Here is a 22,775-nt window from a genome sequence, read left to right as displayed (position 1 = left end):
CCTCCTGTTCCTCTGTGTCTTCTGTCTGCTGCAGCGACGACCTGCAAGTCTGAGACGTTCTCATACACAGGAGAAGAGTCCAACTGATGGGGAGAGATGACAATATAAGACTCAATGAACCTCATTCATGCAGTTTGCATACTGTTAGAATTATTACAATATTTTTAATAATAATGCTTCAGACTATTTGGCCTCATTCCTCAGTCCCAATAGATTGATGTCCTTTGTGATGCTCCCCTGATATCAGCCTTTTTTGCGATATTTATGCACAACAATCAATAATTAATAATTGTTGAATTATTAATACATTTTCCAAAAATGATGATACAATTAATATTATTGCTTCAGACTAAATTCTGTGTCAACCTTTAAGGCCTAAAACATTACTGGTTTCTACTCAGCAAGTTGTTCTTTACATTTAAATTAAACCTGCGAGTCTGAGACGTTCTCATACACAGGAGAAGAGTCCAACTGATGGGGAGAGATGACAATATACGACTCAATGAACCTCATTCATGCAATTTGCATACTGTTAGAATTATTAAAATATTTTTAATATTAATGCTTCAAACTAAATTCTGTGCTGGCCTAAAACATTACTGGTTTCTACTCAGCAAGTTGTTCTTTACATTTAAATTCACTTAATTATTTCATGTTGATAATAAAATGTGTTCTCATGCATTTATAAGACAAATCATCATAACTGTATTTTAGGATAAGTTCTGTCAATAAGGTCTCTCTCTCACCTCTATAGTCTCTACAGGTTCATTCAGTTCAGTGGTGGAGCTCAGAGTTTTCTTCTTCCTGGATTGAATCCAACAAAAACAAGAAATATTTAACACAATGAAATTCATGATTTAAAAACTTTGAACATGTTTTAATAAGAAAATAAAAGAAGGGATGTCTTCTTCATTGTTTTACCACGTCCACAAACTCAAGAGAAGTAGAGGAATCAGCATCAGGACCACCAGAATCACCACGATGATATTAATTATAAATACTGATTTCCCTAAAAATTGAGATCAACAGAAAGGAGATATGGCTTATCAATAAGTGTTGTATATAAGTATATGTATGTCTGTGTGTGTGTGTGTGTGTGTGTGTGTGTGTGTGTGTGTGTGTGTGTGTGTGTGTGTGTGTGTGTGTGTGTGTGTGAGAACATCAATGAACATAACTTACCTGACCCAACAGTCAGATATAAGGTGGAGTTATGACGTCCTCTTCTGTTCTGGGCTTCACAGTAATAATTCCCACTGTGTTCCAGTCTGACATCAGTGATGGCGAAGATCTGTCCTGATGTGTTTGGTGAGTCTTCATTCTCCTTGTACCAGGTATAATTAGCTGCTGGGTTAGCATCACTGCTACAGGTCAGATTCACTGAACTGCCCTCCACTATCTCACCAGAGGGACTCACTGACACAGAGGGAAGCTTTGGACCATCTGGAGGACAATATGTATGGAGATGCATCTCATTAATATTATTATGCATAATGTTGGGGAATAATGAAGAAAACTACGTAGAAAACTGTGTTGTGTATATGTAGATACTTTTAATGTGATCATAGCATCTTTGAAATAACTCTGTTGGCACAAGTTTTGTCTAAATTGTTGACAAATTGATGTCTGCCACATTATTTTGAACTACCAGCAGGAGGTGCCAAAATCACATATAATAAAACAACTTTATCATTATTATCCCAGAAGGAAAATGGTTTGCAGTGTGGGTTCAACATTTAACATATACAGTAAGAAAGAGAGAAAGATCCACATGTTGCACATTGAAGCTTTTTAGAAAACGGTGTGACTTTCATTCATCACCAACTGTAAGATATTAAGGTTTAACTATTGTTATTACTGATGCTCGCTCCATCTTTGCAAACAAACCACAGCTGTGGTGAGAGGTTCAACTCAACTATGTCTTATCATTTCCAACAATTTGCATTATAAACCAGTTTAGAGCTAAAGTCAGTCTACTGTATGTTGAACCTGTAGCCTTCTAAACTATAATTTTCTTGCCATCATAGTGTTAGTAAACCTGCCTGTTGTTGCTATTTATGGTCACATGACCAATCTTGTCTTTGCTTTCCCAGAAACAATACGGTAATTGGTTGAATGTCCCATTTGGCTCAAACCATCCTACTCTAAGCACCTTGAAAATCCACCCTTTGCTTAAAAGATGAGTCGATGTTTTGTACTTACACTGGACGTCAATGAATAGAAATGAAGAGTTGATCTGTCCATATTGATTCTCAGACTTGCAGTAGTAGATCCCTCTGTCCTCAGAGCTGATGGAGGTGAAATGAAAACTTCCTCGTTGCCCTTGAAGCACTGTTTGGTCCTCTTTGTACCAGGTATAAGTAGCTGCTGGTTTAGCATTACTGCCACAGGTCAGAGTCACTGAAGTGCCCTCAACTATTTCACCAGAGGGACTCACTGACACAGAGGGAAGCTTTGGAGCATCTGGAGATGTATTTACACAGAACAAATTGGGGTGTATTACAACAGTAACATATATTGTAGGTAAATATTTAGTTCTAAATAGTTAAATGGGGCAGTATGTCAAACTGGATGTCTGACAGTTCCATTCTAAAACCCAAATGTTAACATTTAACAAAACTGAAATGAATAGAAAAAACAATGGCTGCCTGGATGGTAGTAAACAAAAAAGAAAAAATGCAGCATGGCTTGCAAAGTGCTGTACAATAATATTGCAGTTTTAGTCAATTTACTATAAATTATATATAAACCACTGGTATAATCCTTTAAATAAGCTGTTTCACTCACATTTCACATCAATAACAATGTATTCAGATGTCCTCTTCCCAAGCTGATTCTCAGCTGTACAGTAATACTCTCCAGAGTCAGAGGACTGGATGGAGCTGAAGACAAGCTGTGGTTCTTTACTGACAGGTTGAAGGTCTGGATTTACATTCTTCTTGTACCAGGTATAATTAGCTGCTGGGTTAGCATCACTGCTACAGGTCAGAGTCACTGAACTGCCCTCCAGTATCTCACCAGAGGGACTCACTGACACAGAGGGAAGCTTTGGACCATCTGGAGGACAATATGTATGGAGATGCATCTCATTAATATTTTTATGCATAATGTTGGAGGAATAATGAAGAAAACTACGTAGAAAACTGTGTTGTGTATGTGTAGATGCTTTTAAGGTGATCATAGCATCTTTCAAATAACTCTGGTGACACATGTTTTTGTCTAAATTGTTGACAAATTGGTGTCTGCCACATTCTTTTGAACTACCAGCAGGAGGTGCAAAAGTCATATAACAAACCAACTTTATCATTATTATCCCAGAGGGAAAATGCTTAGTAGTGTGGGTTCAACATTTAACATACACAGTAAGAAAGAAATCAAAAATCCACATGTTGCACATTGAGGCTTTTTAGAAAACGGTGTGACTTTCATTCATTACCAACTGTAAGATATTAAGGTTTAACTATTGTTATTACTGATGCTCGCTCCATTGTTGCAAACAAACCACAGCTGTGGTGAGAGGTTCAACTCAACTATGTCTTATCATTTCCAACAATTTGCATTATAAACCAGTTTAGAGCTAAAGTCAGTCTACTGTATGTTGAACCTGTAGCCTTCTAAACTATAATTTTCTTGCCATCATAGTGTTAGTAAACCTGCCTGTTGTTGCTATTTATGGTCACATGACCAATCTTGTCTTTGCTTTCCCAGAAACAATACGATAATTGGTTGAATGTCCCATTTGGCTCAAACCATCCTACTCTAAGCACCTTGAAAATCCACCCTTTGCTTAAAAGATGAGTCGATGTTTTGTACTTACACTGGACGTCAATGAATAGAAATGAAGAGTTGATCTGTCCATATTGATTCTCAGACTTGCAGTAGTAGATCCCTCTGTCCTCAGAGCTGATGGAGGTGAAATGAAAACTTCCTCGTTGCCCTTGAAGCACTGTTTGGTCCTCTTTGTACCAGGTATAAGTAGCTGCTGGTTTAGCATTACTGCCACAGGTCAGAGTCACTGAAGTGCCCTCAACTATTTCACCAGAGGGACTCACTGACACAGAGGGAAGCTTTGGAGCATCTGGAGATGTATTTACACAGAACAAATTGGGGTGTATTACAACAGTAACATATATTGTAGGTAAATATTTAGTTCTAAATAGTTAAATGGGGCAGTATGTCAAACTGGATGTCTGACAGTTCCATTCTAAAACCCAAATGTTAACATTTAACAAAACTGAAATGAATAGAAAAAACAATGGCTGCCTGGATGGTAGTAAACAAAAAAGAAAAAATGCAGCATGGCTTGCAAAGTGCTGTACAATAATATTGCAGTTTTAGTCAATTTACTATAAATTATATATAAACCACTGGTATAATCCTTTAAATAAGCTGTTTCACTCACATTTCACATCAATAACAATGTATTCAGATGTCCTCTTCCCAAGCTGATTCTCAGCTGTACAGTAATACTCTCCAGAGTCAGAGGACTGGATGGAGCTGAAGACAAGCTGTGGTTCTTTACTGACAGGTTGAAGGTCTGGATTTACATTCTTCTTGTACCAGGTATAATTAGCTGCTGGGTTAGCATCACTGCTACAGTTCAGAGTCACTGAACTGCCCTCAGTGATTTCACCAGATGGACTCATTGACACAGAGGGAGGCATTGGAGCATCTGGAGGAGAAAACATAGTTATTCAACAGTTGAATAACTGACACAATGTAAGAAGCATATGTTAGACACAAAGTGAGGAGTGAAAGTTGATTCCCTTGTTGCTGCTCATATTAAAATCAACTATCTGTTACCTTGGATACATTTTGACATTGTGTTAGTGACATAGTTAGGTAAACTCACACACTGAAGGAGAGCTGTCCTCGTGTCCTTTCAAAGCACAGGAGACGTTGTCACCAGGATTAAACTGCCCTGAATAAAGAGAAGTTTCCTCCTTCATAACTTTCTGTCCGTTCTTGAACCAGACGTAAGAAATACGACCTGCTGGACTGCAGCTGCTGAGACATTTCAGCTTTGCCTCGGTATAAGACTGATGGACTGTTATTGTGATCACCTGCACCTGGAGAGCTGGATCTTTGAGGAAGGATCAAAAATGGCATTTGTTACCAGTAAAATACTCACATACAGTCAAAATAACCTCTATAGTTCTGGTGGGTAAAATAATTTAAGATCATCCAATCAAAAGTGTAAATGGGGGAAAGTACTCAATATAATCCAATAAATTTTATGTGAAACTCTTCAACAATAACTATTCACCACTTTCACTAGTCATCAGTTTGTTTTCATCAGTACCTGTGACAGTCAGAGTTGTTCCAGGTAAACTACTCCTCCATTCAAAGCTTTGTGTTTTGAATGTGAAGTGATACTGGGCTGAATCGCTGTCTCTCAGGTCAGAGATTCTCAGAGTGGAGCGTCCTCTCTCTGTTTCAAGGAACTGAACACGACCTGCATACTGGGAGTCTTCACTAAGGTCCTCAGGCTGTGAGTAATTCTGCCACTGATGACTACGTTCAGGACTGAACCAGAATGTTGATGTGATAGATTCATAACTGCTGTATGTGCAGGAAATGTCCACTGATGAGCCTCTGAAGGCACAGATGCTTCTTTCAGTATAAGTCACTCTGTGGCAGGACTCAGGAAAGATACCTGAAAGATAAAAATTAATTCAAAACAGTACTATGATTAAAGTACTATTGTACCTATTGTTTTAGTAATAATCCTATACAAGGCTCAACAGGAAATCTTGTTTTTCACATGCATAATGTTGGTTCACCCAAAAAAACCCAATTTTCTCTCTTATTTGTGGTGTCTATACATGAAGATATATGTGGATTCATTTTTCAGTTTTTCTCTATTTTATTCCGGTCTGTTCAGTTCCAGTTGTGTTTTGCCAGCTATAGTGTCTGGAATAAAGAGTTTTCTCGAGTACCTGCTGCCTCCAGCGTTCTGCATTTGGGTCCACCTTCTGCTACTTTCATGACAACAACATGTCTAAAATCTCATGGGGCTGTGGTTTGGTTTTGATCCACTCCTATGCAATGTTTGTATCACATGTTGCCCTAGAAACATTCAATTCAATTTTATTTATATAGCACCAAATCACAGCAAAAGTCATCTCGGGGCACTTTCCACATAGAGCAGGTCAAGACTGTACTCGGTTAATTTACAGAGACCCAACAATTCCCTCATGAGCAAGCACTTGCTGACAACAGCAAGGAAAAACTCCCCTTTAACGGGAAGAAACCTCAAGTAGACCCGGGGGGTGTTCCATCAAGCTGGCTAACGGGATAGCCTCGCTTATTTCAATAAGCCTCGCTAATTTAAGTGAGAGTTCCGTTCCATCACTGTGGCTTATATGAGTCCCAGCTGAGTAACCATGGTAACTTAGTCAGCAGAACTAGCCTGCTCCGTGGCAGGCTAACAGTCAAGCTTAACTCAGCTGCATGTCAAAGAATGTCCGACAGACGGAAACTCTCAAAAGACGGTTCTATCAAGTGTCTTTTCACACTCGCGTCACTTGTCTGTGTTCAGGAAACATAAAATAGAAGAACTGTGAGGGACTTTTACAAAAATACTTATGTAAATCCCCATTTTATTCGTGGTCACTCCTGTGTTGGACTGGACCCTTTTAATTAAAAGCTTAGCGTTTATAATTTAAGATATAAAAGTGTGCCAGTGTTATTTTGAAGTTATTTATTTATTCATTCACTCATTTTGTTTAAGCTGTGAAGACAAAAAGAAAATTAAATAAAGGCCAAACCATGTCCTTCTGCTGTGTTTAAATGTATACAGTATTAACTGCTTATAGTAAGCAAAATTCACTGCTCTCTTCGCCTTTTCTGCCACTGGGGAAAAGAAGGAACTTATCACTGGCAAAAGTCAGACCCTGCTGCTTCAAAAATGCGCACAGTGTGTTTGAAACAGCTGTGCTGTATTTTGAAACAGTTAATAAAATTCAGTAACTCTATATTCATGTAGGGTAATAAATATACAAATGTCAATTAGATGGTATTCTGCATGAGAAATAAAGGGAAGAAAAGGTTATGATATTACAGTGATATTTGACCTGGACAGACGTGATCACTATATGCGGTTTCCACTGTACTTGTACTTAAATCCTTTTCCAGTTTCTTTATGTCCAACTGCAACTCAATTTTTAACTTTCATTGACGCTTGTTAATGGACATTTTGTGAAAGAGAAAATGTGTCAAAGAGTAGATGATAATGTTGGTAAGTTGGTTCTCTTAAGTTGCTGACACTGTAATTTTAATTATACATCTGATATTATCTAGCCTAGTGATAATATAACCACACTGATCTGAAGGGCAATACTACTGAATGCTCATTTACTAACAACTCTTCGCTTTCCCCACCCAGACTTATCAAGCCGAATGCGAGGATTGAACCATCAACCTTCTGGTGATAAGTTCACACCTCTAACCTTTAGGCCATCAATACCTGCCTACAGGTATGCATTTAATCTGTCATCAATTTTGTGCCAAGCTGTCTCCTTCAATTTGTTTATTGTAGCAGTATTGGCCTTTATGGTGAAAACCCCTTTATATTCTTTATATAGTTTCATCAACAGGTTTGTTCTGCTGCAGAGAAGAACATCGCTGTAGTTTTCACTTCTTTTTGCGACATAGTATCGTCTTTTCTACGACTGACTGTTCTAGGCTGCTTATGTACTCTGTGCACGCGCACACATCAAGCTTATTCCAGTCTGGCTAGACTTAGCGCTGACTAGAGGCAGCTAACCTGCGTTAGTGGAACAGCTTGAGCCTAAAATGAAAGTTGACGTTAATTCTAGCCAGGCTTTCTTTAGCTGCGTTGATGGAACACCCCTCCGGGCTCTAGGTTGGTACACAAACATGTACATACAAGTTAAAGTACAAGAGGTTAAAGGTTCTACTAGATGTGGCTTTGTTGGTGAGAGAGTGTGTTGTAAACTCACAAACTGAAGGAGCGGGATGATGCTCAAATCCTTTTAATGCACAGGAATAGCTGTCTTCAGGAGAAAAGTACTTTTTATAAGTAGAAGATGTTGCATTCTGAATTTTCTGTCCATTCGTGTACCAGATGAAGGAAGAACCATCAGGTAGATGACAACTGCTGTGACACTTCAGCTCTCTCCAGGTAGGATAGAATACTGATCCGCTCACCTGCACCTGCAGATCTGTATATGTAAAGAAAGAACAGAAATGCCATTTATGCTCATACACACACAAACATGGATATTTCCAAGATATTAACCATTTGAAGTTACATTAAATCTTCCAATGAAAATTTTACCTTTGACAGTCAAAGTGACTCCAGGTGAACCAGTAAATCTCCCTCCTGGTTGGTTTGTTATGAACCTGAACTTGTACTCAGCTGAGTCGCTCTCTCTCAGGTCTGTGATTCTCAGAGTGCAGTTGTTCTTATCACAGTGATACTGAACACGACCTGCGTACTTTGAGTCTGTTCTCAGATCCACAGGTTCTTTATTACTCAATTTAGTATACCAGAATGTTCTCTCAACTTCAGTATCATGATCATTTATTCTGGATGTGTATCTGTAGGTGCAGTTCATGTCCACTGTTGATCCTTTAAAGGCACAGATCTGAGTAGAAGTGTAAGTCACTCCCCAGTCATTCTGACCCTGTACCACTGTAACACAGAGCACATCAGAAACCACAATCAGATTCATAACAAGTTAAGAATCAGTGAATAAGACGAAGTGGATCATGGCATCAATATGATTTTATCTGCAGTCAATGTCATTCAAACCTCCTCATAGTGCATCAATCTAACTAGAACTGAACTGGAATACAGTATTTTATCAGTTGTTTATAACATTTTATCATTTGTTACTTTGTTACATTTGTTTCAGCTTTAGTCCATTCATTCTGCAAGTTTTTACTGTTGTTCTGCTTGTTTGGCGTAATTTTAAAAAAGCTAAAGCGGAACACCTGAAATGTGTCTCTTATGTTCATTTTCTTTATAATTTTCTTCATAATTCTTGTTAAAAATAATTTTTACTTTGACTTTTATTTCTGAATGAGCCCTGAGTGAACACAGGAGTATAAAAGTCCAAAGACAAACTGTTTTTATTTAATTACAGTGCAAAGAAACAGTTTTAGATGCTGTTTACGGTTAATCTCTCTGTGCACTGAGACAGAACATCGTACAGTCTGAAGGTGCAGTGAAGGAACAAGAATGTATTGAACCTGTGAACATTAATGCAGTTTTACTGAACAGGATGAGAAGAAGAAAATGAATCATTAGAGAGTCTGTGCTTGTCTTGGTTAGTTTCCTCTCTGTTAGTTCTTTGGTCAAGTTGCTGCTGAGTTAAGTGTGAAAACCACAGAGAAATGCAGAACATGAAGTGAGGGAAACTTCTGAAAGCGGCTAAAATAAAATAGGTGACAATAAGTTTTCACAGGGAGGGGCAACTGTTATAACTGTAACAGCTAAAACAGTTGTCCAGCTCTACAGTACAGAGTGCAGAAATTACCAAACACATTTAAAACATCATGATGAGATGAAATTCTCAGTGCATTGCTGTACCATCATAGAACTATGTATATATGCATATGCATGTATAAAAATATATGATTCTTACAATCCATGGAGGGAGGGTTGACAGACCTTACTAGCTAGACACCCCCACCCCCACCACCCATGATGCAGACACAGCTGAACATCTTAATATCATATTATTAAAGTGATCAGCAGTAAATATTGATGTTATTATTTTTAACCATTTTGCCTTCATTCAACAGCTATAGTTTACACAGAAATAAACAGAAGTGAACGTTTGGGGTTGTAGAGTTTAAAAGTTATTCATCATACTGCATCACACATACATCAAACCTGGAAAAGTGCTGATCTGGGATATTTTAGATTTACTTTCTTAAAATGACTTCATGCTGCTCTGAATAAGTGTGCTAAATGTCCTACAATGTAAATGTAGATATACAGTACCTGACACAGAGAGAAGGAAGACAACAAATCCACTCGCTGCTGCTGTTAAACTCATAGCTGCTCCTCTCATCTCTCTGTGAGGCTTCAGAGACAATAAAATACATCAAATAATGTAAACAACATGTAATAGTCATATCAGTAAACTATTCTACTTACAACAGAGAAGGACGTTGTCTGTTAAGATGCTCGTCCTCTGTGATCTGTGAGCAGAAGTCACATATCAGGATGTTAAAACACTTGATTGACTTCCTCTTTCTTAGAATTATGAATATGCATGAGGAGCCAAATGCCAGGAAACACATAAGTTAAAACCAAGTTTTACTGTTTTCTAAAGACTTAATATAATCTATATTAGAGAGAATAACAGATCAGTGTTTTGACCTTTAAAGAGAGAATAGAAATAATCAGACATTGTTTTATTATCTTACTCTTTTTAAGTGTGCGCACAGTTCAGTGTCTAAAGAAAAAACATGACACGTGACGGATGTGTGACATTTGGTTTGATGCATCTCTTCACACCTCTAGTGCATGTTAAGACACTGAATACACCACCATGAGTTCAAAGAGATGTACTGCATCAGTATGGGATGTAAGAAGTCACATGATGAGCACAATGTCTATTGTAAGTATTAAGAAACAAGTAAAAAGCAAAGTACATCAAAACATGATACAGAAGTCTATGTGTAAATCAGATGACAAAATGTTTTACATCTGCAGTTGTAAACTCACTCATTCACAATCATTCTGACTGTAACACAGAGCACATCATCAGTGATGAAGCCTGAATCTGCAACACTGAAGCTTCACCACTAGAGGACAGTGAAACATCAGAGATACTGAATCACAACCCTGAAACAACATTTTACCATCAATCACTGATTGTTTAGACACATTTAAATTTACTTTTAGTACTTTTCACTTTTTATGATTGAGTTGCATCTTAATCTGTTTACTCTTGACATTAAATTCATTAAACATTACAGTTAGAGCTTCAGTTTCAGATATAAACAGCTCACATGACAATTAAGGTCTCCTTCAATACAAACTGTGTCTGTGCATCTTCATTTTAGCAACATCTCAAACCTTCATTTTCTTGCTGTAATCATTCATCCTGTTCATATTAACCATAGAGATCCCTTCATAATGCACTTTAAATGTAAGTGATGGTGGACAAAATCCACAGTCCTCCTTCTGTGCAAAAATGTATTTAAAATTTTATTTGAAGAAATTATGAAACAGAAAACACTGTCCATCGAGACACAAAGGCAACATTTCTTACTAAAAAGACTGTAACTGTAGAACATATCCACTTTTTTTGGACTAACTAAGATGTCTGAAGCCTCATATTATCTTCAGATAAACTTTTAAATATGATTTTGGTCAAAACAAGGACTGTGGATTTTGTCCCCCATCACTTACATTGTAAGAGCATTAGGATGGGATCTTCTAATGGTCAGTATGAACGGGAGGAATGATTACAGTGAGCAACACCTGTTTCAATGTTCATATGGGCACCTGACTGTTGTTTTAAGACAGACTTGAAAAAATGTGAACCTGTCCTTTAAAGCTGAAACTTTGTTCACACTGTCGCCCTCTGCAGCAGTGAAAGGGAACTGAAATTAAGTTTCTAATTACAGTTTTTGAGGAAACTGGCTGTACAACCACAGTGATACCTGGATAATGTGACATTCTGCAAAGTGTGATAAAACGGAGATTATGTTTGAATTTGATATGTGATAATATATAGTATATTCTGTTCTGAATAGACTTAATGAGCTTTGTGAGCCAGGACAAATGCAAACCAGGAAGCCAATCAGGATTCTTCAAAAGTAATTTATTATGTATACATTCAAAATAACATTTTGCAGAACAGCTCTAATCCTAAATATGTGTAATAAAGAAAAAGGAAAAAGGAGTAAAGTACAATAATATAGCCTGCAATTATATCACAAATAAACACAATATCCACATCATCCTCTACAGCCTCTCTCTCCACTGCCATATTTCGCTGTTGTACTACTTTCTGCTTCCATCACGTGAGTCCAGCCTCTGGTTCAACTGCATCACAACAAAACCACATTGGTGAGGTATTTGTCAACCAGTGTTTTCCTTTCAGGAGGATCCAACCTGACTGGACTTTACTCCAGGGTTTCGTAGATCTCTGTGTCTTCAGTCCATGCCGCAATGACGACCTTCAAGTCTAAGACGTTCTCATACACAAGAGAAGAGTCCAGCTGATGGGGAGAGCTGACAATAGAAGACTCATTGAACCTCATTCATGCAATTTGGATACTGTTAGAATTATTAAAATATTTTTAATTATAATGCTTCAGACTCAATTCTGTGCTGACCTTTAAGGTCTAAAACTTTACCGACTCCTATTCATGTTGATAATAAAATGTGTTCTAGTGCATTTTGTTACATCCTGTTTTATTTTGGTGTTTCCTGTTGAGGTTGATCATCTGTTGGTGAGCACCTGTGCTGATTGGTGGGCTGAGTCTATATACGCAGGTCTTTTTTGTTAAGCTCTCTCTCTCTCCATCCTGCTGCAGCGACACCTTTGTGGTGCTAAGTATCTGGTCTTCATTTATTCATCTATTTCATTAATTTACTTTAATAAACTCATATGTAGTAAATTCCTGCTGGTGTTGTGTCCATTATTATGTTTGGTGTTCGAGCCAGCCTTATTAATTTATAAGGCGAATTATCATAACTGTATTTTAGGGTAAATTCTGTCAATAACGTTTCTCTCTCACCTCTATAGTCTCTACAGGTTCATTTAGTTCAGTGGTGGAGCTCAGAGTTTTCTTCTTCCTGGATTGAATCCAAAGAGAAATACTTAACTAAATTAAATTAATGACTTAATAAAAGAAGGGATGTCTTCTTAATTGTTTTACCTCAACCACAGACTCAAGAGAAGCAGAGGAATCAGCATCAGGACCACCAGAATCACCACGATGATACTAAGTATAATTACTGATTTCCCTAAAAATGGAGACCGACAGAAAGGAGATGTGCCTTATCAATAATGTAGCATACAGGTGTGTGTGTGTGTGTGTGTGTGTGTGTGTGTGTGTGTGTGTGTGTGTGTGTGTGTGTGTGTGTGTGAAGGTCAATGATCACAACTTACCTGCCACAACAGTCAGATATAAGGTGGAGTTATGACGTCCTCTTCTGTTCTGGGCTTCACAGTAATAATTCCCACTGTGTTCAGGTCTGACATCAGTGATGGTGAAGATCTGTCCTGATGCTTTTGGTGAGTCTTCATTCTCCTTGTACCAGGTATAATTAGCTGCTGGGTTAGCATCACTGCTACAGGTCAGATTCACTGAACTGCCCTCCACTATCTCACCAGAGGGACTCACTGACACAGAGAGAAGCTTTGGAGCATCTGGGGGGCAATATGTATAGAGACCAAACAAATCAGTATTTTTTCTTTGGGTTCATTTATATGCATACAAAACCAGCAGGAGGGGACCAAAGAAAAAGCAGCCATGCTAGAATCTGCCTTTCAGCCTTTCTACTTTAGAACATGATGTTTCTACCAGCCTAAACTCATCGTGCATCAATCTAACTAGAACTGAACTGGAATACAGTATTTTATCAGTTGTTTATCATATTTTATCATTTGTTACTGCTGAGTGTTTCAGCTTTAGTCCATTCATTCTGCAACTTTTTACTTAAGTTCCCCTTGTTTGTTGTAGTTTTAAAAAAGCAAAAGTTGAACACCTGAAATGTGTCTCTTATGTGTTATCAAACAAGTCCATCAAACATGAAATGAGTAAAAAGACATTTAAGTAACTTTTTTTTGAGTGGATCAGCAGATCAGTGGTACATCAATGTTGTTTTCACTTCATTAAAACTCAGACTTGTTCTATTTCATTATTTTTCCCCATGTTCAATTACTTTTTATACACTTTATATCTCTATTTTATGACTTTCATTATGTTATTTCTGAATTGTGCCTGGGTGAACACAGGTATAGAAAAGTCTAAAAGGCCTAATATATTTATACATACTTTGAATTTTCAGTACAAAGATGCTGTTTACAGTTAATCTCTCTGTGCACTGAGACAGAACATCGTATAGTCTGAAGGTGCAGTGAAGGAACAAGAATGTATTGAACCTGTGAACATTGATGCAGTTTTACTGAACAGGATGAGAAGAAGAAAATGAAGCATTAGAGAGTCTGTGCTTGTCTAGGTTAGTTTCCTCTCTGTTAGTTCTTTGGTCAAGTTGCTGCTGAGTTAAGTGTGAAAACCACAGAGAAATGCAGAGCATGAAGTGAGGGAAACTATTGAAAGCAACAACAACAACAAAAAAAAAAAACCTGACAATACCCTCTGTGTACTGAGTTTCCTCTCTGTTAGTTCTTTGGCCTAGTTGATGCTGAGGTAAGTGTGAAAACCACAGAGAACATGATGTAAGGAAATGTTTGAAAGCAACTGAAATAAAATAGGTGACAACAAGTTTTCACAGGGAGAGGCAACTTTTATAACTGTAACAGCTAAAACAGTTGTCCAGCTCTACAGTACAGAGTGCAGAAATTACCAAACAGATTTAAAACATCATGACGAGATGAAATTCTCAGTGCATTGCTGTACCATCATAGAACTATGTATATATGCATATGCATGTACAAAAATATATGATTCTTACAATCCATGGAGGGAGGGTGGACAAACCTTATTAGCTAGTCACCCCCACCCCCACCACCCATGACGCAGACACAGCTGAACATCTTAATATAATATTATTAAAGTGTTCAGCAGTAAATATTGATGTTATTATTTTTACCATTTTGCCTTCATTTAACAGCTATAGTTTACACAGAAATAAACAGAAGTGAATGTTTGGGGTTGTAGAGTTTAAAAGTTATTCATCATACTGCATCACACATACATCAAACCTAGAAAATAGCTGATCTGGGATATTTTAGATTTACTTTCTTCAAATCACTTAATGCTGCTCTGAATAAGTGTGCTTAATGTCCTACAATGTAAATGTAGATATACAGTACCTGACACAGAGAGAAGGAAGACAACAAATCCACTCGCTGCTGCTGTTAAACTCATAGCTGCTCCTCTCATCTCTCTGTGAGGCTTCAGAGACAATAAAATACATCAAATAATGTAAACAACATGTAATAGTCATGTCAGTAAACTATTCTACTTACAACAGAGAAGGACGTTGTCTGTTAAGATGCTCGTCCTCTGTGATCTGTGAGCAGAAGTCAGATATCAGGATGTTAAATGACTCGATTTCCTTCCTGTTTGTTATTTCATGAATATGCATGAGGAGCCAAATGACAGTAAACACATAAGTTAAAAAATAGTTACTGTTTTACAAAAGACTTAATGTAATCTATGTTAGAGAGAATAACAGACCAGTGTTTTGATCTGCTAGTAAAATAAAGACAGAAGAGAAATAATGAGACATTTCTATTATCTTACTCTTATTAAGTGTGGGCACAGTTCATTGTCTAAAGAAAAAACAGGACACATAACAGATGTGTGACATTCGGTTTGATGCATCTCTTCACACTTCTAGTGCATGTTAAGACACTGAATACACCACCATGAGTTCAAAGAGATGTACTGCATCAGTATGGGATGTAAGAAGTCAAATGCTGAGCACAATGTTTATTGTAAGTATTAAGAATCAAGTAAAAAGCAAAGTACATCAAAACATGATACAGAAATCTATGTGTAAATCAGATCACAAATGTTTTACATCTGCAGTTGGAAACTCACTCATTCACAATCATTCTGACTGTAACACAGAGCACATCAGAATTCAGTTCTTCTGTTGTGTAAAGATGCATCGATGCTCTCTACAGTTCATCTCTTTGACCTGTGAACCATGACACAGTTTTACTGAACAGGGAAAAAAGCTGTTGGATTGAATGTGTACTGAGATATCCTTTTCCCATTTTTTTTTGTTTGTTTTTCAGGTGAACTGACCCTTTAAAGAAGACAGCGGCGATGTCAGTGATGAAGCCTGAATCTGCAACACTGAAGCTTCACCACTAGAGGACAGTGAAACAACAGAGATACTGAATCACAACCCTGAAAAAACATTTTTACCATCAATCACTGATTGTTTAGACACATTTAAATTTACTTTTAGTAGTTGTTCTTACTCTGTTTATTCTTGACAATAAATTCATTAAACATTACAGTTAGAAGTTCAGTTTCAGAAGTGTTGATTGTTCACATTGGTGACCTTGTTGTACAGTAGTTGAAAAAATGCTCACAGTCGAGGTGTCTAAGTATGAAAATGAGTCAGTCAGTGATCTACAGTTGTCACTAAACTGTGACACTAAACAATATGGACTGTTATACTGAAAAGGCTTCATACTCAGTAAACCGCCACACATTCTGCTTCCCTGAGTGAACCCAAAGAGTTTAAATGGACTGAAAAGGTGATAAACAGCTCACATGACAATTAAAGTCTTCCTCAATATAAACTGTGTCTGTGCATCTTCATTTTAGCAACATCCCAAATCATCATTTTTGTTGGGACTACATGTAGACCACAGTTTACCACATGTTTCAAGACCTGAGCCCTGGGGGTTCGAACCCAAAGTGTGAAGCTCCATCCATGGACTCAGGTTATCAAAACTAGAGATTCCCCTCTTATCTTTCTCTCTTTCTCCTCCTTGCTCTTTTTCACGTCCAGCTGCTGAGGGAGCAGCCCTCAGCTCCTCTTTCTCCTCACAGCTCTCTGCTCTCTTGTGTGGCCTGCTCACAGCAGACACACACAGAACTCTTTCTTTGCGGCAGAAGACGCGAGAGCTTGCCTAAGACTCAGAAACTGTTTTCTAGTGCCAGCAGCTACCACACAAGTCTGCTGGCTGGTTTAACAAGTACAGGAGCCACGAAACAGAGTTAGCTTGCCACTAACTCTACACAAAGGACTGGACCTGGGTCCTCTGACCTGCACGACTGGAGCACCAGACCTACATAGCAAATGCTGCATCCTTTCAGCTTTGGAGCCAAACTCTTCTCAGCCTGTCTCTTCCACGGATTTACCAGCTAAGAAGCAGCGCACCACAAAGCATCTCTTTCTTCATGGACTGGTAACAACTGGGCATAGCCTAGCAACATAGTGAAGCATCGCACGGCTAAGCAAGAATGTTTAACTTAATCAGTGTACTGTACATGTATTGATTTGGCTAAGGTTATTCATTGAACTATCGTTGTGATGTCCTTGTTGTTCATAGTCAGGTTATTGCATAGCCACACCGCTAGGTTAATGTTAGCATGCTTAACACATGTTACATCCAGTAATTAGGCCTTGCATGCAACTAACCTCTTCCTAACCTGGCACCTCGATCCTACATCAATTGGCCTTAAACAGAGAACCACACAGTTAAGAGGTTTAAAACCTAGTTTTGCAAACTTTGGTTCAGGCAGCACATGTGGTTTAAGACACCACATGGTCTGGCCTTTTACCTCTGTAGTTCCCTTTGTCAGCCAAATTCTTGGCATGCCATGTGCTCAGTCACCAGGTGACTTCAGCCATCTTGCCATTGGCCTGCCAGCTCAAACACTGAAGCATCATACAGGTCTGCTGCCTCAAAAGATCACCCTCATAACAGTCCAAAGGGGGGTGACAAAAGGCAGCATAGGGACACTGGGCGTAACCACCATGTCCACCAACTGTGTCGAGATAGGCATTCACACAGTAGAAGCTTTAGAAGGCCATACGCAGAGATTCTGGCCCAGAAGTGTGACCAGACAATGGACAGATCAGATGATGACCACAGCATCTCTGACCACAGTTCAGTACATGGTCACCATCTATCAGACAGTGACGGTGCCTCTGAATGTCTCTCTCCCTCTGGCTACATGGAGTGTTACAGCCCAGAGCCACAAGTTAGAAACTTAAGGCACAAGAGGCAAGAGGAAAAAGGCTGAATATTGAGGGCAAAGGTAAGAAATATTTTTTCTTGGTTCTGTTGGATTGAATGTGTACTGAGATGTCCTTTATTTAAATTTGGGGAAAACATTAAAAATGACATACTTGCATTTTGAAAACAATTTATCATTCATCACTGATTGTTAAAACACATTTAAATTTACTTTTAGCACTTTTCACAAAATACAGTCCTCCTGCAAGATGCATGCAAGATGACGTTTCTCATTAAAGCTGAACCTTTCTGCACATTGTCGCCCTCTGCAGCAGTGAAAGGGAACTGAAATTAAGTTTTCAATTACACTTTTTGTGGAAACTGGCTGTTTATTCAGCCATAGCGATACCTGGATAATGTGACATTCAGCAAAGTTTCATAGAACCGAGATTATGTTTGAATTTGATGTGTGAAAATATACAGTATACTGCACATGGTGTGAATGTGATGCTTCCAGTTTGATGTCTTTGTTCTGAACAGACTTAATGAGCTTTGTGAACCAGGACAGGTGCAAACCAGGAAGCCAATCAGGATTCTTCAAAAGTGATTTATTATATATACAATTAAAGTAACATTTTGCATAACAGCTCTAATCCTAAATATCTGTAATATAAAAAAAAAAGAAAAAGGAGTAAAGTACAATAATATAGCCTGCATTACCTCACACAGAACACTCAATATACATAAACACAGTTATGAGTCACACACACCTGCTGCTACTGAAAACGTCCACATTATCCTCTACAGCCTCTCTCTCCAGTCTACAGCATTTTTACATTTAAAATAACATTTCACATAACAGCTCTAATCCTAAATATCTGTAATATAACTAACTCTACAGAGAAAAAAATAAGCTTGCATTAGTTCAGACAGAACATTCAGTAAATTATAAATCAATTGAGTCACACACACCACCTGACATTCAACTGATCTAAACAATCAATCATGTTCGACACATCGACATGATTCAGTTCAAGCTGCCATCAGCACATTCTTCTCAAAGCTTCTGCTACATGCTGTTACTGACTGTCTGTGCTGCTCACTTCTACCTGCTGCTGCTGCTGAAAACTGAACATGAAAACGTCCACATCATCCTCTACAGCCTCTCTCTCCACTGTCATATTTCACTGTTGTACTACTTTCTGCTTCCATCAGGTGAGTCCAGCCTCTGGTTCAACTGCATCACAACAAAATCACACGAAAATTCGATGAGTTACTTCTTGTAACTGTAACAATGAATCTAATGTCGGCCTGTTTTTCTCATTTCAGGAGGCTCCAACCTGACTGGACTTTACTCCAGGTTTTTGTAGATCTCTGTGTCTTCTGTCTGTGCTGCAGCGACGACCTGCAAGTCTGAGACGTTCTCATACACAGAAGAGTCCAACTGATGGAGAGAGATGACAATAAAAGACTCAATGAGCCTCATTCATACAATTTACATAGAGTTAGACATTTTTTAAATATTTGTAATACTAATAATAATAATAATAATAATGATGATAATAAAAATGCTTCAGACTAAATTCTGTGTTGAACTTTAAGGCCTAAAACATTACTGGTTTCTACTCAGCAAGTTGTTCTTTACATTTAAATTCATTTTATGATTTCATGTTGATAATAAAATGTGTTCTAGTGCATTTCTAAGCCAAATAATTATAATTGTATTATAGGGTAAGTTTTGTCAATAAAGTCTCTCTGTTGGCCTGTTTTTTTCCTTTCATGATGCTCCAACCTGACTGGACTTTACTCCACGTCTTCCTGCTCCTCTGTGTCTTCTGTCTGCTGAAGCGACAAACTGCAAGTCTGAGACGTTCTCATACACTGGAGAAGAGTCCAACTGATGGAGAGAGATGACAATATAAGACTCAATGAATCTCATTCATGCAAAAGCATACTGTTAAAATCTTTTAAATATTTTTAATAATAATGCTTCAGATTCAATTCTGTGTTGACCTTTAAGGCCTAAAACATTACTGGTTTCTACTCAGCAAGTTTTTCTTTACATTTAAATTCCCTTTATGATTTCAAGTTAATAATAAAATGTGTTCTAGTGCATTTATAAGCCAAATCATCATAACTGTAAGTTCTGTCAATAAGGTCTCTCTCTCACCTCTATAGTCTCTACAAGTTCATTCAGTTCAGTGGTGGAGCTCAGAGTTTTCTTCTTCCTGGATTGAATCCAACAAGAACAAGAACTTTAACAAAATGAAATTCATGACTTGGAAAATGTTTTTATAAGAAAATTAAAGAAGGATGTTTTCTCTATTGTTTTACCACATCCACAGACTCAACAGAAGCAGAGAAATCAGCATCAGGACCACCAGAATCACCACGATGATATTAATTATAAATACGGATTTCCCTAAAAATTGAGACCCACAGAAAGGAGATATGCCTTATCAATAATGTAGTATACAAGTACGTGTATGTGCGTGTCTGTGTGCATGTCTGTATGTGTGTGTGTGTGTGTGTGTGTATGTGTATGTGTGTGTGAACATCAATGAGCATAACATACCTGCCACAACAGTCAGATATAAGGTGGAGTTATGACGTCCTCTGATGTTCTGGGCTTCACAGTAGTAATTCCCACTGTGTTCAGGTCTGACATCAGTGATGGTGAAGATCTGTCCTGATGCTTTTGGTGAGTCTTCATTCTCCTTGTACCAGGTATAATTAGCTGCTGGGTTAGCATCACTGCTACAGGTCAGAGTCACTGAACTGCCCTCCACTATCTCACCAGAGGGACTCACTGACACAGACGGAAGCTTTGGAGCATCTGGGGGGCAATATGTATAGAGACCAAAAAAATCAGTATTTTTCTTTGGGTTCATTTATATGCATACAAAACCAGCAGGAGGGGACCAAAGAAAAAGCGGCCATGTTAGAATCTACCTTCAGCCTTTCTACTTTAGAACATGATGTTTCTACCAGCCTAAACTCCGATGGCAGATAAATCATAACATTAGTTAAGCCCCACTTTGTATGTCAGAGATTTGATTTGTTTTGTACTTACACTGGACATTAATGAATAGAGATGTAGAGTTCTCTCCATATTGATTCTCAGACTTGCAGTGGTAGATCCCTCTGTCTTCAGAGCTGATGGAGGTAAAATGATAAATTCCTTCTGGTCCTTGAAGCAGTGTTTGGTTCTCCTTGTACCAGGTATAGTTAGCTGCTGGGTTAGCATCACTGCTACAGGTCAGAGTCACTGAACTGCCCTCCACTATCTCACCAGAGGGACTCACTGACACAGAAGAGGACTTTGGAGCATCTATAAAAGATATATTAACACAGATTATTTTAGGGTGATAATTACTACAGTGGCACATGATTTTAAAAACAGCATCATGCATGTGGCAGCATCTGTAAACTGGAAGGTGGTCTGGTTAATGGATGAATCGTGGATATTGTATTAATGTTTTGCTGTGTCCTGTTGCTCTGCACGGCTTGTGAACTGTCTTGTGAGTGCTTATTTTGCTGTTATTGTCTGTCTGTAATGTTTTAAGCATCACTTCATTGGTTCTAGACCATCTCGCCATGGGACTGGAGTTGAAAATCAGCCAGCTGACTAACACAGAGATGTTGATTAATGTGTCCTTATAGTGAAATGTCTGAAAGTTTGAACTGAAGGAAACAGAACTGTTAAATTTTACTTTTACAGCAGATGGAAAGTGAGGAAAATACACATGATCTGCAAAATGCTTTTCCGTTAACAAAGTGCAAAGATGTTTACCACTGTAAGCAGTTTTTTGCTTTTTAAATAGGCTGTTTCACTCACATTTCACATCAATAAAGATGTATTCAGATGTCCTCTTCCCCAGCTGGTTCTTAGCTGTAAAGTAATACTCTCCAGAGTCAGAGGACTGGATGGAGCTAAAGACAAGCTGTGGTTCTTTACTGAGAGGTTGAAGGTCTGGATTTACATTCCTCTTGTACCAGGTGTATTTAGCTGCTGGGTTAGCATCACTGCTACAGGTCAGAGTCACTGAACTGCCCTCCATGATATCACCAGAGGGACTCACTGACACAGAGGGAAGCTTTAGAGGATCTGTACAATGATATGATATGAACACATATTAACTTTAAGTTGTGAATATTATCAAAACAAAACAAAATAAAGTCTGTTTCATTTGCTGATAATTTATACTCTAACGACAATAATGGAGGCAGGAATAAATAAAAGAAAGTATAGGGAATACATTTTCAATTTTCTCTTTAATGTTTGATTATTACCACTGACCAGTGTACTGTCTCAGTTACTCACTGCCTTTCATGCAAGCAGATTTAGACTCCTGCTGGTGGGGGCAGATTGCTAATTACTAATCATTAATCAATTGTCCTTTTCTGTATTTGTTTTTCCTCTCTCGGATTGTGTGCATGTGTGTGTGTGTGTGTGTGTGTGTGTGTGTGTGTGTGTGTGTGTCTGCTTGCTGAGTTGTCATACCACTAAGTGTTATTGGCCCTGTAGTTTCAGATAACTATCTGCCTCACTGTCACACATCTTTTTTGTTTTCTTCTATAAATATTGCTGTCTCTACAAACATTCTGAAGACATTACGTTGCTTGGTATGGTGTCCCTGCACTTGAATACACTTACACACCTTTGCACAAGCCAGTAAGGTATTAAAAAAAATCAAACAAAAAAACAAACAATTGACATCACATTTAGGTCTGAGTAAAATAGTTATGTTGATAAAAGTACAAAGTATAAGTAAGATGTAAGAGGTAAAACTGGGTCTGACTTGTTGTAGACTATGTGGGTCAAAGTTTTCACTTGATGTGTTAGTGGAACATTGTGGAGAAAACTCACACACTGAAGGAGAGCGGAAAGACTTATATCTTGATAGAGTACAAGAATACTCGTCCTCAGGATTAATTGGGTCCAGA

General features: G+C 38.1%; 1 protein-coding gene and 2 long non-coding RNA genes across 3 annotated transcripts in view; 1 reads left to right on the top strand and 2 right to left on the bottom strand.

Moving 5' to 3' along the window:
- The window catches only part of LOC121912934, a 183,518-nt gene that overhangs the window by 27,029 nt on the left and 133,714 nt on the right, over window positions 1–22,775 (top strand). The window lies entirely within an intron of this gene.
- Window positions 1,403–2,897, bottom strand: LOC121913182. Its single transcript, XR_006100227.1, has 3 exons — window positions 2,785–2,897; window positions 2,200–2,460; window positions 1,403–1,440 (listed from the first exon to the last, which is right to left on the bottom strand). It is a non-coding gene; the product is annotated as an uncharacterized LOC121913182 (long non-coding RNA).
- On the bottom strand, window positions 3,017–4,512 carry LOC121913176. The gene is made up of 3 exons (XR_006100226.1): window positions 4,400–4,512; window positions 3,815–4,075; window positions 3,017–3,054 (listed from the first exon to the last, which is right to left on the bottom strand). It is a non-coding gene; the product is annotated as an uncharacterized LOC121913176 (long non-coding RNA).

This window comes from Thunnus maccoyii, chromosome 2, assembly GCF_910596095.1.
Source record: "Thunnus maccoyii chromosome 2, fThuMac1.1, whole genome shotgun sequence".
NCBI lineage: Eukaryota > Metazoa > Chordata > Actinopteri > Scombriformes > Scombridae > Thunnus > Thunnus maccoyii.
The sequence above is the reverse complement of the archived record's forward strand: the minus strand, read 5'-3'. Positions and strand labels throughout refer to the sequence as shown.